Source organism: Muntiacus reevesi, chromosome 15, assembly GCF_963930625.1.
Source record: "Muntiacus reevesi chromosome 15, mMunRee1.1, whole genome shotgun sequence".
NCBI lineage: Eukaryota > Metazoa > Chordata > Mammalia > Artiodactyla > Cervidae > Muntiacus > Muntiacus reevesi.
Genome location: NC_089263.1, coordinates 30875766 through 30891955, shown reverse-complemented (window position 1 = coordinate 30891955; position 16190 = coordinate 30875766). Strand labels below are relative to the sequence as shown.

The 16190-nt window shown below is 54.4% G+C and overlaps 1 protein-coding gene across 4 annotated transcripts in view; it reads left to right on the top strand.

Moving 5' to 3' along the window:
- The window catches only part of LINGO1 (leucine rich repeat and Ig domain containing 1), a 211755-nt gene that overhangs the window by 176047 nt on the left and 19518 nt on the right, over positions 1-16190 (top strand). The window lies entirely within an intron of this gene.

Below are 16190 nucleotides of genomic sequence, written 5' to 3'. Positions count from 1 at the left end.
TACTTTGAAGTCATGAACATTTATACCAGCCACACGTTAGCTTAGAACATTCCCATTGACATGTACATCTGTGTTGCTATTTAAACACATTTATGTTGGACGGCCAAGGAGGGCTGCGGGTTTGCAGATAACACAGGCTGCTATCCTATATTACTGCCAGCTCTGATCCAAACAGCCTTTCTTAGCTTGCAGGACTGATCGTCATTCCTTGGATATATCTTAAAGGCACTGTCCCTAAGTTTGGACTTGAGGGTACACAGATCAGGGCCACAATAACACATGCAGAGCTGAAGGCCTTCTGGCCTTACAGGGGTGCCCCAGGGTGTGTGTGTGCAATTTCGGGTGGCTGCTGGGGTGTGTACCAGCAGGTTTGAGGCCCAGGCCAGGGTTCCTGTTGTCCCCTCCTTGAGTCTTTTAGCCACAGAGAGCAGATTAGAACCCCAGGGGACCAGGGGCCTGTCTGTGGTCTCCAGCCATGGAGAACAGGATGAGCAAAAGGACCCTTGGGAAGGAGGCAGGCACTGCTCAGTATGGTCCTGGTGGGCCCTCGGCCGCTGTTCCTATGTCGCTACCCAGGGCTCAGCCTGTCCAGTCTCCCCCGCTTAGCAGGGTCTCTGAGGTCCAGAGAAGGCAGGTCAGAGGCTGAGCCAGGCTTGGTCTGGAGGTCCGTACCCCTTAGCCTCAGGAATCAGGTTGGGGTCAGGATCAGGCCAGCTCATTCTCTGATTAGAACTGCTGTCTAATGTTTTCTTGGCAACAGCAATCAGCATGGAGTAGAGTCCAGCTTTGGAGTGAGAACGTAGACAAATGTGGTTTCAAATCTTGATTCTCCCATTACCAGACATCTGGAGGGCAGCAGGGGGTCGCACCTGGCAGAATGAATATGGGCATGGTTGTATGGGGGGATATTCCGCTCTACTGGTCCAGCTCTGTGGCCTTGGGCTAGTGACTTCTCTGTGAACCTCAGTTTTCCCCTCTGTAAAATGGGCTTGGTAATGTATCTACCTCATTGGTTCATTGCATGTGAAGGGCCTACCACAGTACCTGGCATGCAGCAAGTGCTCCTTAAATGCCAGTTTAATGTTTAGTGTTAGTACTGTAATTACTGTTGTATCTGGGTGGTCTCGGGACTCAGTCTCCTCATCTGTAAAGTGGGCTTAATGATTCTACTGAGGGCCCCAGTTGCCCACCTGATGCCAAAGTTCTACCCCTTACTACTCTTCTCCTCCCACTGCTGTGTGACTGCCCTGTCTTTCCCAGATACCCCGGAACAGAACCCAGAGAGGGAGAGGAAAGGAGACAAGGAAATAAATATCTCAGCGTCCACCTGTCAGCAATGGTGGCGTCAGTTTTCATAGAGAAGGGGAATCTGCAAAGTAGTCAAAAAAATATTTCCTCTGTGACTCCAGCAGCCCAGCTGTTCTTTTTCAGGAAAAGTGCTGAGGGCTGAAAATAAAATAAAGGAACAATGATAGAAAGACACAAGGAAAGAAGGGAGGGAGGGGGGGATGGAAGGGAATGGTAGGCAAAACAGACAGAGAGAGGGCCTGGGGCATGGCAGCAGAGAGGGGACCGAGGCTTGGCCAGTGCCTGTCTCAGGCTGCCTGGAACGTCCTTCAGCGAGGCTGCCGTCACCCCAGCATAGGCTCTAGTGGAAGAAGCCATCTCTGATTTTTAACACTGGGATTTTTTTGTGAGTCTTCCTGCTCAATTTCAGGGAGCTCCTTGGGCCCCTTGGCCTTTTAGAAAAGGACACATCTCATCAATGAGTTAAACATTGCCCTCAGTGCTGAGGAGGCAGGACTTGGAGAAGAATTCCCAGGCTTCTACTCAGCTTCTGACCATATTCTGACTCTGACCCCATTCTGGGCAGTTGTGGCTACTCCATGGGTCTTGTGTACACCCTGTCCAACCTTCACGCCTTTGCACCTACTGTTCCTTCCTCCTAGAATGTCTGTCCCATTCTCTGAAGGCCAGGATCCTACCGCTCCTGAAAGACTGCCTCCTCCAGGGAGACCCCTGGGATTTCCTCCCTTCCCTGGGGTTCTTCTCTCCTCCCTTCCTGCTCTGATCACTACTTATCTTGTGTCAGACCCTCTTGTGAGCTGGGTCTGCCTCTCCACTGGGTTGTGCCCTGGCAGATGAACTGGGAACCTTTCAGCTCTGGCTTCCTTGTGCCTTCTGGGGGGGGGGGGGGTGGGCAAGACAACACAGGGGGCATAGCAGAGACCTGGGAGGCTCCAGGGGCCTTGATTCTCAGCCAGGCACCCACCTGGCCCTAGACTCCCACCAGGGAGGCTACAAGAGAAACCTTCCTCCCAGCTTCAGCATTAGTACCTATAAACTAGGCCGTTAGACAAATGAATTCTAGGTCCCCCACCACACACGCAACCAGCTGAGCGCCTTCCCCAATCTTCACACTCTATGCTGGAATGTGCCCGGGTGCCACTTCCTTCCCTAGACCTTGGGTAGGTTACTGTGCGTCTCTGTGCCTCTGTGTCCTCACCTGTAAGATGGAGACACTCTTGGAACACCTTCCTCACGGAGCTGTTGAGAGTAGGAAGTAAGTGAGTGTCTAGATTACAGGAGGGCCCTGCTACCTGGCACAGAGTAAATGCTCAGGAAGTATTAGGCATTTCTATTTCCCTCCACCGTCTGTGGTGGGGCCTGCCTCTCTTTTGGGCCTCGTTTAGAGGCGCACACCCTACCTGGCTGCCAGCCAATCCCAGCCCCATCTCTTGTGACTGTCAAAGTCTCTGCCCTTCTTGGGGTGCTCCTGAGGACAGAGATGCATCAGAGACCCCAGGAGGACCCCGATGCTGGAACCACAGGTGGCGGGGATGGAGACGGAGAAGGGTCATGGCAGGCTCGGCAAGGGCAGATATCTGCAGGGGCTGACCCTCAGACCCTGCCCTGAATGTGGGTTTTACTGGTCTGTTTCCAGGAGAGACGGCCCGCTGGGCTCTACTCTGGTCCACTGGGGTATGGGGGAAACTGCAGGTTCCTGCCTGGGATCCACGTGCTCAGAGCTGTGTGACCTGTATTGGGAGCACCGAGAGAGAGAGAGAGAGAGAGAGAGAGAGAGAGAGAGAGAGGTGAGAGGCGGGAAGGAGCCCTTGACCTCTCAGTGGATTGTGAGTTGCAGCCCAGGCTCCTGTTTCCTCATCCCTGCCCCCAACTCAGCTCTCTTGGTTGCCATGACAGCAGGGCGCTGGGAAGCAGGGGATAGAACCAGAGTTTGCCAGCATGTATGCCAGGGGTGGAGGTGCAGGCGTGCCTTCGTGTATACACCTGGGTCTGCTAGCACATGGCACGTGCTGGGGTAGCGGTGGGGGCCTTGTGTTTGGGTGGGGTCCCTGGTTCACACACGCTTTCCTGACATGTAGCTAAAGCAGAGACAGGAACCAGCTGTGCCTTAACTGACTATGGGGTTTGTCCCCATAGTAGGTGCGTTTGTCCCCCCAGGAGGTGGGTGTCTGCCCCGTCACACCCCCCAGGCCCTTCTCATGTCTCTGGCCTCTCCATGAAGCAGGCAGGCTTGGCAGTACCATCCCAATGCGTAGATGGGGAAACTGAGGCTTGCTCAGGCACTCGTGCATTCATTAGACTCTCACGGGAGTACCAGCCATGCCAAGGCTCTTCTGGGGCCTCCTGGCTCCTGCAGCAGAGGAAGTGTCTGGGGGGCCTTTGGGACCCTGTGCTCCTGGGATCCACTGAGGAGGACAGGCTAATGTCTGCCACGAGGGGAGAATTAGCAGCAAAATGTTGAACTATTCTTCTGTTCGCTCTCCATTTCCCAGAGCTAACTGATGGCTAAGGGAGGGCTGCTGGCCCTTCTAAAGTGGGTCTGGAGCCTGCTCTCTAGGGGGACGGGAAGCTGTGTAGTGAGTGCAGGTGTGAGCAAAGCCGGGGAGGCAGCTGGAGGGACCAACCTGCCGGGGGATGGGAAGGCCTTAATTTGTTCACGGCGCTTCCCACACTTCAGACGCTGGCTGGCATTTATCTTTAGCCATGAGCTGTGCAGGTACCCCTCCACCCGAACACACTCCTCCAGCATGTTAACTAAATGTGGAGGTGTCCCTGCCAAGTTCAAGGGTGGGGAGAGAGAGCTGGGCACTGGCGGAATGAGTGGTGGTGAGCGCCACCTCCACCTGCTGCTTGGGCTGCCTCTGGGCAGAGAGGCAGTGAGACAGAGCAGGCCTCGGGGTCAGCCCTCCGCTCACCCTACTGTGGACCCCTCAGTCCCCTGAGTTGGGAAGTGGGTGGGGGGGAGGAAGGAGGCTCCCCGACAAGCTGGTTTCAGGGGATGTGCTTATGCAAGGAGTGTCTGGGTTTGCCAAGAGGGGGGTCCACAAATCTGTGACTCACTGGGAAATTTCCTGAGGGCACACCAGGCCTCTCTTCCCACTTGCCTGATGAGCACCACGACAATGCAGGTATTTATGGCTGGTTTTCACACCCCAGCAGGTGGTGTGAACACACTGCAACTGAGTGTATAAGCCCATGCTTTGGTTCAGTGTGGGGGGGCCCCCCTTTGTCTGGGGCCTTCTAGATGTCTCCACCTGAGGCTGCCACCTGAGCCACATCATTTACCCCTTAGAAAAGATTCCAACTGGAGTGTTCTTCTTCCATTCCTAAACCTCTGTGGCTGTCAGCAGGGCCAGACCTGGCTGCTATTCCTGGCTCCACTGACTAGGACAAGTCACTTCCTGTCTCTGAGCCTCAGTTTCCCCATCTGTGAAATGGGCACAGTAGTGCCCTCTGTACGTGTTGCTGAAGGAATTGAGAGTACCATCCAGCATTGTGTCCAGCAGCTTCAGGAGTGACCAGTGAGAAGTCATCCAGACCTCAGTCCTGCTTTGGGGCCCATTTCCTAGGGCACATGTGCTAGGTTCTTTCCTGCTCCCCTGGTGTCATTCATACTTCTATCAGTGCCACCTTCATTTCCCTGGTTATAGAAATGCCACATTAGGTAGCAGGCCCAGAAGGGGCAGATAGATACTCAGGTCTGCCCTTGGAACTCCTGGAACCGGGGTATGCCCCTCACTCACCTGCCCTCAGGCTCCAGTCAGCCAGTTGTGGGAGGTGGGCTTCTAGGACAACATGGGCAGAGAGGGGATTGAGAGGGTGGGCACGATCTAGGTATAGATCACAATTTCTGCTCCTCTCCAGCACGACTGGAAACCCTGAATGGGGACTTGGGTTTTCCATCTGTGGACTGATGGGGCTTTGAAAATGGGGAGTTGCAGAAAAGTCCTGTTCAGGTCACTTAACCCTGACATACGTAACCAAAATGACACATCACATTCAACAGTGATATGAACGGAACAGATTTGCAATACAACACTATTATAATAATAATAATGATAAAACCATAGCACAAAAAACTGGATACACACACAGAGCATCGCCGCACCAGCTAGACTCATGATCACAACGGGGCACTCTCTTGAAGGCTGATCGTGGCACTAGGTCCTATTCCGGGGCCCTAAATGGGTTATGTCATTTAATCCTCACGATACTTTGGAGCAGGTGAAGGGACTTGCCTAAGTGCTCTGCCCAGAGGGTTCCATGTTCCAGAAGGTTCTCCCACTCATCACACTCACCCATATCCCTGTTTGCAGATATATCATCCCCTTGCCCAAGTTCATACTGGCAGAAGAGGAGATAGGAGGGCAAAAGGCCCACGGGTCCTGCTGGGGGTGGCCCAGGCTCTCAGAAAGGATGCCTGGGTTTCTCACATCCCTACCTGTGATCTTCCTCTGGTCCTAGCTGCCTCTGGGCCAGAGCTGTGGCTCCTCTAGGGGTGGAAACACTCAACCATGGAGCTTGGGGTGCGTCCTCCCCTGGGCCCACCCTCCCTGATGTCAGTGCCATGACTGGTGGACAGCACACTCAAGAGGGCAGGAAAGGGGGTGCAGCTCACATAGCCAGGAGAGACCCGAGGAGGTGCCATGGACCTGAGGTTCTTGTCGCCCGTGTGTGTCCACCCTGCAACCTTCCCCAACGAGCCTCTCTTCCCCTCCATGTAACCTGACCATTGCTGATTTTCATCCCCAAGAGCCGTCCCTCCAAAATGCCTCCATCCCTCTCTGTCCAGGCCACCTGGCTGTCATCCCACTGGGCAGGTGGTAGGTAGATAAGCAGGTGCCTGGCGCTGCGAGTCCTCAAGCAGGAGGAGTGCTCCTGGGAACCCCACACCACAGTGGCTGTCAGTATTCACATCCAAACAGTCACAACACAGTGCCCAGTGCCCAGTGTGACCGTGCAAGCCTCCCACTTCCTCCAGGGCTGAGCGCAGCAGGTGTGAGGAGAGGCAGGAGGGCCTGGCTCTAGGCATCAGCATTGACTTGCTCTGTGGCCTTGGGCAGTGATGATGTCTCTCTGTGCATTTGCAAAGCAGGCCATGGTGGGACAGAGCAGTCCTACACCAGATAAGATAAGGGGTGCAGAGGGGACCCCTGGAGGAGAGGCCCAGCCCAAAGCAAACTCTCAGGATTCCTTTCCTCTGGAAGAAGGAAACCACTGATGAAGGAATGCTCTCTTGGGGGTATTTCTGCTGCTGGAAGCCAAGCCCAGGTGTCAGGCCTGCCCTTGGCTCCCTGTGTGGTCTCAGGCAGGTTATGGAGGGGGATGTGGCTGCCTCTCCTGGGCACCCTCCCTAGGCCCAGGAAGGAAACCCTCTTTTCTTATGTGGCCCTTAGCAGAGCTGACCACAACGTGGGCACCCAAGTGCCCCATTCAGGCTGACTGCCTGAACCCCCTGGAGGGAAGCATTCTAGAGACCACAGACCTCCCAGCCTTAGAGACAGTGAGGTTCAAGCTCTTTATCATCCAGGAGCCAAAATGCTTGCCTTCCCAAACTCCCTCCTACCCTCCCACTCCCCCAAGGTCTCCCTCTCTCTCTCTCTGGCCCTGAAGTATCTCCCATCTTCTTCCTCTGTTCCCTGAGGTGGGGATACCCTGTGTGTGGTGGAGCCTGGGGTGGCCAAGCCCTGGCAGCTGGACTCCTTTCCCCTCCTCAGCTGTCTCTCTCTTCCTCCTAATGTCCTGCAGGCCTTAAATGAAGCATAAACAGAGCCTGGCAGAGGGAAGCCTCATTAGGCCTGATCTAATTAGAAGCCCCTGTGAGGATGGGGGTGGACGAGGGAGGTAGAGGGGGCGTCCTATGCACAAGGTCCTATGTGCACCCAGGGTATCACATACATATGCTCCTAGGATCCTCCCCACAATCCTCCAAGACAGGCGTGGCTAGACCCAGGTAGCGTGAATTGGAAGTGGCTCAGAGAGGGTGGGTGACCTGCCCAAGGTCACACAGCCAGCAAGTGGCTCTCCTGTGATGTGCACCCTGCGTGTCTGGCCTCAGCATCTGGTTCTTCCCAGTAACCCGTCAGCCTCAGTGAATCAGACTGAGTAGGACCTCAGAGTTCTTCTGGCTCCTCGTGTCCTCTGGACATTTGGTCCAGCCTCTGCTTGTACATTGCAGTGAGGGGAGTTCACAGCCCGTTTGGGGTCTCTTTATGTCTGTGGGCCTCTTCTCTTTCCCACAACCACCTGACTCTACAGTGGGTTGGGATGCTGGATGGGGGCAGGGATGGGGTGGCCAGTCTCTCCACCTCTCTCTCCACACCCACCCTCATCCATCTTCCCTCTGCAATCAGGGAGGCCGTGGGGGGAGCCCACACAATGCCAAGCAGCAGGCTGCCCCTTCGTTAGTCTTAGCTAACAAGCTGTTTATGGGTGCGACATGACACCTGCTTTCTTCTTTATAACTTCAATAATTTATGGGCATATTAGCGGCCAGGCACTGCCCTGGGTCCCAGCCAGACGGGATGGGACGGCGATACAGCCGGGTTCCTCTGCTGATATGTACTCTCTCCCACCATCAATTATTAAGACGCTCTCCTTCATTTTTGCACATAATTACATGCACTGTTATGGTTCGAACTTGCCTGCTCTTAATCCCTCTGGAGAGGGGCCCTGCCTGCCCAATAGGGCTGAGCTGGCGTGGGGACCCAGTTGGTTAGAGAACACAGCACGTGGACACTCTCCCTACCTGGTAGAGAGATGGTGGCGGCCTCAGCCCTCCAGCCCCTTCTCAGCTGAGCTGGAAACGCCTTGGTCATTGGGGGCTTCCATGGGGTCGCTGTTTCTCCCCACCGTCCCAGGGCCCTGCCTTTGTCCCTAGTCTTCTCTGTTGGAGTCCCATCCCCCACCTTCTGTCTGCTGTTTGACCCCTTACTCACTCTTTGGATTTCAGCTCAGCTATCACCACCTCCTGGTTATCTATCCCGCCTCCCTAGCACCTGCTTAGTGTGTGCACGATGCTCCATGCATCCCTCACCTCGGCCTAGATGGCGCTGTGCCTTCTTGTGCAGATCATGGGCTCTGGTGCACAGAGAAAGCCAGTGCATTAACTGAGGATGTGAATGGGAGAATGGATGGATGAATGTCTTCACCTGCTTCATCATTAATGAGCCCATTGAAACAACTGCCCCTCCCTCCCCTCCAGGAAACCTGTCCTGATTGCTCCAGCCACACACATCTCACTCTCCTCCCAACTTCTCCAGACCTTCCTGGGCTGGGCCAGGATCCCCAGAGGGCAATGAAGCCTGGACCCTTCCCATCTATGCCCCTAACACCAAACAGAGGGCAGGTCAAGGTTTGAGGGAGGGCAAATCCTGGCAATCTCAGTTCTACTGTGTGACCTGGGGAAGTTGCTCACCCGCTCCCCGCACTGACTTTGTTTCCTCCTTGATTATAATGGGGATGATAGTTCCTGGGTTGTGGTTGAGGCTTATATGAGCTAATTTAGGAAAGCACCTAATATAGGGCCCAGCATATTGTAGGTGCTCAAGCAATATTCCTTAACTTCAACAACTGTCTGTGAATGAAGTCTGTGCAAAATTGAACTGAACTGAATTGTGTTGAATGGAACCATATTATTCACACCTCCTTTTGTCCATGTGCATACATGTGTGCTTAGTCACATCCGACTCTGCAACTCTGTGGACTGTAGTCTGCTAGGGGGCCTCTGCTTATGGAATTTTCCAGGCAGGGATACTGGAGTGGGTTGCCATTTCCTACTCCAGGGAATCTTCCTGACCCAGGGATCGAACCTGCATCTCCTGCATTGGCAGGTGGGTTCTTTACCACTGTGCCACCTGGGAAGCCCCCTGTTATCCACGCCTCCTTGTGTTTAGTCTCTCCTAGCCAGCCCCAGACTTGGTTCATGGCGGCCTCTGCAAATATTTCAGATTGATTAATCAAGACTTTCCCAGCATCTCAATCCACACCTAGGAAGGGGGAGGCAGAGGGCAAGTCTCTCCCATGCTACAGAATAGGCTGAGGCCTGAGAGGTAATGTGGCCTCCCCCAGTTTAGTGACAAAGTGAAGAACCAAGTCCTGGTGTCCCACTGGACTCCAGGAAAATCTCCCTGAAGACCTTGTGCCTCAGTTTTCCCCTCTGTAAGATGAAAGAATAATAGAATGGACCCCATGGGGTTGTGGAAAGGATTAAATGAGTGACTTAGAACCACTGTGCTCATGGTAAATGGTCAGTATGGGGTTCAGGCCAACACTACACATCCCCTGCCTTTCTCCCTAGAGGTAACACTCCCGTGGAGTCAGAGTTGATCATTCTTATGTGTGTGTTTATGCTTTTAAAAATATATATAGATATCCATACATTATTTACAGGGTTTGGGGCTTGTTTTTAAACCTTCTATAAATGGTACCATCTTTGATTTTTTCCTCAACACTGTGTTTGTGAGAGTACCCACACGGACACGTGTGGCTCTAGCTTGTCCATTTTGAATGCTGCATAGTATTCCACTACATGGTATACCACACTCTGTTCATGCCTTCTCCCTGTGATGGGCTTTAGGGGATTCCTGATTTTTCACTATTACAAACACTATCCTTGGGATCATTCTTGTGCTTGTCTTCCGTGGACGTGCTTCTCCAGGCTGTATACCCAGGAGGGGATTGTTGGGTCATAGAATGTGCAGCTCCTCAACTTTCTTAGATAACCACCTAGTTGCTGTGTCATTCTTCACCTTGACTGGCAGCAGGCACTTTTCCTGCATTATCTCAATGCCCCCAGCCATATTGGGAGAAAGGAATTTGTATGCCCACTTGACAGATGAAGCATGTATTAGTTATCTCCCCTTGCTGCATAACAAATCATTCCAAAACATAGAGGTTTAAAACAACAAATAGTTATTTTCTCAGTTTCTGTAGGTCAGGAATCCATGTGAGCCTTAGTTGGGTACCTCTGGCTCAAGGTCTCTCACAAGGATACAGTCAAGGTGTCCACCAAAGCATCAGTCATCTCAAGGTTGGACTTGGGGAGGGTCTGCTTTCAAGCTTACTTGTGTAGCTATTGGTAAGTCTCAGGCCCTCCTCGAGTGTTGGGTTAGAGACATCGGTTTCTTTCCATTTACACTTCTCAGCAGGACACCTATAACATGGCAACTGGCCTTTATCATAGTGAATAAGCAAGTGATGGAGAGAGGGTACCCAAGATGGAAGCCACAGACTTTCTGTAACCTAATCTCAGAAGCGACATCCCATCCCTTCGGCCATATTCTGTTCACTAGAAGTGGGTCCTTCAGTCCAGCCCACAATCAAGGGGAGGAGATTGTACAAGGACTGGGGAATACCAGAATACAGGGACCTTTGGGGGACATTAGGAGCTGCCTATTGCAGGGCAGCTGAGGCTCAGAGAAGCGAAGTGACTTGCCCAGGGTCACACAGCGATTAGAGACAGAGCCAGGACCAGAACTCAGGGCTGCCTGGCTTGGGCTGGACGTCTTCCGAGCTGCCATGCTGCCTTTGGCTTAAGTTAATAACAGGTTCCGACTTAAGTTAATAAACAAGTCTCCTGCACAACAGAACTCAAGACAAGTGCTTAATAAATGGATTTGCTAATAGTGCTGTCTGTTTACACACATTAGCTCAAGTTCCCCCTGACATGATCCGCGGGGACAGCCAAGCCCAGGCTCTTGGGAGAAGTCACTCTGCCAAGCCTGGAGCCTAGATTCCCAAAGAGCCAGGGAGTGTCCCTTTATGCAAACTACTTTTTATATTTGCTTTTTGTTCTTGCTCTCAGTTTAATCATTTGGATATCGTGTGTGTGTTTGTGTGTGTGTGTGTTTAATGGAGTGCACGGCTTCCCTGTGTTCTCAAGGAGAGCTAACGTCAAGGTCAGGAACATGAGTTATTCCCCTGGAGGGACTTCAGGGTGGACTGACGAGCCCCTTCACTGACTGGCCTCAGACAGATTTCCTGCATCTCAGTCATTATGGATGCAGCAGCCAGGCGCCAAGCTCAGCAGACTGAGCAGGGGCAGCCCCAGGACCTCACTCTGCCGTGGGCTTCTGCCGTGGGCTCTCCAGGAGGCTCTGGCCTCCCCAATTCTCAGTGCAATCCCAACTAGTGGCGGCTGCTGCCCATATTGTTTCTATATAACTGAATGTCACCAATGCTGGAACATTTCCAAAGGAGGAGTGGGTGATGGAGGCCCCTGAGATGAGGGGAGGTGAGAATTGGGGATTCAAGAGTATCCATGCCCACCCCCCTCCATGCCTTGGCCCCCTTCTCCAGAGGAACTCATGGCTTCTTCCTGATGAATGGATTTCAGTTGAGTGTAATTTGCACACCCAGACTCTCTGGAATCTGGGCTTCGGGCTCTCTGAGGAAACTGGAGGAGACACAAGATCAATCTCTGCCTTCAGGGTGTTCCTGATTCTTGGAGAATAAGGAACTCGGCCCAGGCTTCTCTTGATGGGAAAGTGAAAGGGACCTTAGGGTAGACCCCAGTCTTTACAGAGGGTGGGCTGAAGGGTCAGGAGGAGGGTAGAGCCCTGTCTTTACAGAGGACGGGCTGCAGGGTCAGGAGGCAAAGCGCAGCCACAGCAGTATGTATAATAACTATAAAAAGTACCTAAGTTTACCAAGCACCTACTGAGTGCCAGGCCCAGCAGCAGGTATGGGGTGTACATTCATTCCTCCGTATCCACAGGTCACATCCACAGACTCAGAAGGCCAGCTGTGAGGGGCTTGGGCATCTGCGGATTTTGATATCTGTGTATTGTCATGAGATCCTCACACCAGTCCAAGAAATGGTCCTACTGATCCGCCCAGTCTTACAGAGGTAGGACTGAGGCTTAGAGAGTCACCCAAGGATACAAAGGCCAGTTCAGAGCAGGAGACAGAGGGGCTCAGAGCAGGCTTCTGGAAGGAGGGGGCCACACAGCCCTGCCTTGGAAGGGGAGTGGGTGAAAGGATTCAAGGAAATGGGTCTCAGGTCTAAGGATCTAAGAAAGCTGTTAATGATAAATAAGAGGATGCCCCAAGGAAGGGAGGGTGGGCTTTTCACATTCCTGCCCTTGGAGTCTTGGCTTCAGCCTCTACCCATGGTGGGTGTCCTTCCACGTCAGCCAGCACGTCTCCTCATCCAACTGAGTCAGCCACCATGTAAATAAACCCCTGCATGCCAGCTACCCCAGGCAGGACAGAGGGCTAGGGCGCACCTGCACAAGTGACCTTGAGTAAGTCCTTTCCCTTTTAGGTACCTCAGCCAGACCCCCTGTTACATGCCTAGGTGGGACCCTGGAGTCCCTGAGTGGCTTTTAGGGAAGGGCTGAAGAGAGAGCAGGAAGGTCTTAACCCTGGTCCCAGCTCCAGGCCTACCTCCTAGAGAGGTAGCCCCCTCAGGTGTCACCCCATCCCTCACCCCCTCCATAGCTGCGCCAGCACAGGGCTCTGACCTATGGATTTTCTGCCACTTCCTGATCCACTTCTCTCCAGCCTGAGTCTTCAGGACTTCATCACACCAGCAGCCTCGGCAACGCCAACATGGGAGGCTGTGAGAGACTTGCAGGGCTTTCTAGGTGGCTCCTGGAGGCTACAGGGCCCCCACCTTCTGGGCTTCAGCCTTCCAGGGACTCAGGGTCATCTTCCAAGGAGTCCCCTCTTACAGCTTCATTCTACTTTCCCCATAGAATCCCCAAAACTTAGAGACCCCCCAGGCCAACTCCTTATTGCATAACTGGGGAGACGTGAACCCAGGGAGGGCGGTGACTCCCTCCAAGGTGACACAGCAAATGAATGAGTGCTCAGAATCAAACCTGTGGCCTCAAATGGGGTACGGGGTCCACCTGCTGCCCAGGGACCTCCGGCTAGGTGCTGGCTCCAACCCACTTCCCCCGCCCTGCTCCATGCCCCGTGCCACTTCCCCAGCCCCCACCTGCCTCCCCGGCTCCTGGTCTCCTCCGTTTTTCTTACTAATTTGAGGCCTCAGCAATGACTCCACTGTCCCGGCCATTTTAGAGCTGTCATTAATTTCAAGTGCCTTCAGAAATAATCATCATCGTAAAACCCTGAGAGCTGCTGGGATGCAAGTGGGCAGGACGAGCACAAAGCAGGCATGCTGGCAGGCCAATGAGTGCCATCCATTCCTGCCTGTGCCACGGGGGACTCGGTCCTGTCTGCTCAGCTTCCCAGAATGGGAAGTGTGTGGTATCTGCTCTGATACCACACACACACAAAGCTTCAAAGCCCAGCTCTACTTCTTATACAGAGTAAACCTGGACAAGTCACTAGCCCTCCCAGAGCCTCAGTTTTTTCATCTGTACAATGGGGATAGCAATCTCCATCTTGAAGTGAGATGAAGTACAGCTCAGACCCTAGCTCACAGTAGGAGCTCTATAAATGTTATAGGCCCTGCCCCTCCTCCTGAGTCCCCTGGTAAATTCCCAGCTTCTCCACTTTGCTGGGAGCATTCAGGCATCAGCAGGTGGACTCCTTCCAGCCATCAATTTCTGCTTGACTGGGACTTGCTGAGTTTTCACCCCGGAGCTGAGATCTGCCGTGTGCCCACCCATAAGACGTGCTGTCTCAGGCCTGCTCTTGGGAGCTCCTAGTCTGAGGACAGAGAGGGAGGAGACTGGACTGTTGCCTCTAAGGACATTTCAGTCTGAGGAGGAGAGACAGGAATAGAAGCAAACGGTCTAGTTTGGTCTTGTAATGCAGGTGGGAACCAGGGATAGGGCATGCCAAGCAGGTGGACCAGGAAGGACCAAGGCTCGGAGGTGTGGGTGAACACTTCAGCTGAAGCTGCAGGGGCATCGTCTCTGGGTCTCGGACTGGGCCTTCCTAATCCACATTCTGCCTTGTCTTGGTGTCCCTAAGAGGGCTGTGTTGGGGATCACCCCACGAGATAGGAATGGAAAGATATCTGTTCCCAGTGACAGTCCCCCTACCCCATGGGGTCTCTGATGACAAGGCCAGGGGTGTGTACTCTCATCAGGCCCAGGCTAGACCCTCAAAAAGGTCTTTTTCTAAATACCTCCCTCCAGAGCCTCCCCTTCCCCATCATTTCCACTGGTGAAATAAGATAAGCAGTGCTGCGAGGGGTCTTTTAGCGAAACGGAGGGGGAAGTGGCTTGGATACTATTCACTTGGAGAACTAAGACTCTGGGGCAGTTTCTCGGAGACAGACAGCTCTTTCGTCGTCCCTGTTACCTCCAAGGTTTAGAGGGACAATTGTGGGCCCCAGAAGACCTCATCCCAGGACACTAACTTCCTCAGCCAGCACCTGGGAGGTGGGGGCGGGAGCGGGGGGCTCTCCCCCATTTCTCCGTCGAGATCACCAAGGCGGGGAGCAGGTGAGTCGGGGGCGGATAGAAGCCTTGGCCGCGCGGTGTCTGCGTCAGTCGCCGCACCAGGAATAGCCCCCGCCCCCGCCCCCGCCCCGCAGCGGGTCTGAGCGCCCGCCGGGTGCCTGGCAGAGCCTTTACGCAGGAGCTAGAGCGCGTCTATTCCTGTCAGGCTGGTGGGAGGAGGCGGCGCGGGAGGCGGGAGCTCGCGGGTAACTCACAAACAGCCGGGGTGGGGGAGCTGGGGAGCCTGGGACGGGGGTCCAGGCGGCACAGAGTCGAGGGACCGGGGAGGCGCCTGCTGGGCGGTTGAAGGGAAGGCGACTCCTGTGTCGCCTCCTCTCTTTCCCTCCCGCCTTCTGTAGGTCCCTCTGCCGAGCCTGCCCCCTGCCGGTTTACTCCGAGCCCCGGAAGGCGATTCAGATTCCCTTTCCCGGCTTTACTAGCTGTTCGACCGCACGGAAATGACAGAACCTCTCTGAGCCTGGGTTTCCTTCTTTATGTCACAGGGGGAACCACAGCGCCTCCTCCCAGGGTTGTTGATGAATGCAGAGTGCACAGCACGGCATCCTCACTTGCTAGGAGGGGCTTCACCTAGGCCTAGGATGCGGATGAACACGCAATACAGCAGATTGTTCTCCAGGCAGGACTGTTCAGAGCTGTGGTGTGGCCGTGAGCCTGAGAAGTACCCAAACTCTTTAGCCAGAACAGGTCTGTGTAACTCTCTGGGCTGTGTGTGAGGCTGAACCGTAGAGAAGCAAGATGGTGCTGGGGGTAGGGGGAGACTGGTGGCCCACCATGCTAGCCAGGTAACTGCAGTGAATGTCAGAATCCAGGGGGAAGGAGGTGAGGTCCCGAGGGTCGTAGCCCACTCTGCAGGCTTTCCCTAGACGCCTCCACCAGCCGATTCTCTGTATCTGCGGTCAAAGAGAACCTGGATCTTTGGGGAGAAGTCCCATTCCTTGGGCCTATTCAAGGATACGCCTAAACTCGGGATCCCCTGGACCTTTGGGGAACGGTTTGGGGGACAGCCAAGACCAGCCTGAGGCTCTGCGTTGCCCTCTGCTGGTCTCTGGGCGCAGTGCCCGCGGCCCAGCGGTCTGCTGCCCTCTGCTGGACAGGAAGCCAGGCTGGGCGGGGACCCAGGCTGCAAAAGAGGGCTCGAGACCTAGCTCTGGGTAGAACGGCGGGGCCAGCGCGCCTTCTTCGGGGTCCCCCGGAGCTTCCCGGAAGCCAGGATGTAGGCTCTCCCGGGATGCGCAGACAATTCCGAGAAGAGGGGATAAGGCTCAGGCTCCTGGCCTGACCCTTCCCACGCCGTCCTCCAAACAACCCTGGTCGGGGGGAACCTTGCGGGTTCACGTGCGTGTGTCGGTTCCCCATGGAGTATGCAGTGACCCCAGTGAACACATGTGAACACACTCACGCGCTCGCAAGCACACGCAAGTAGCCACACGCGAGGGTGAGCACACACACCCAAGAGGACCGCAGATGGGACTCCCCGGGGCCCCGCTGGCCCGGACCGGA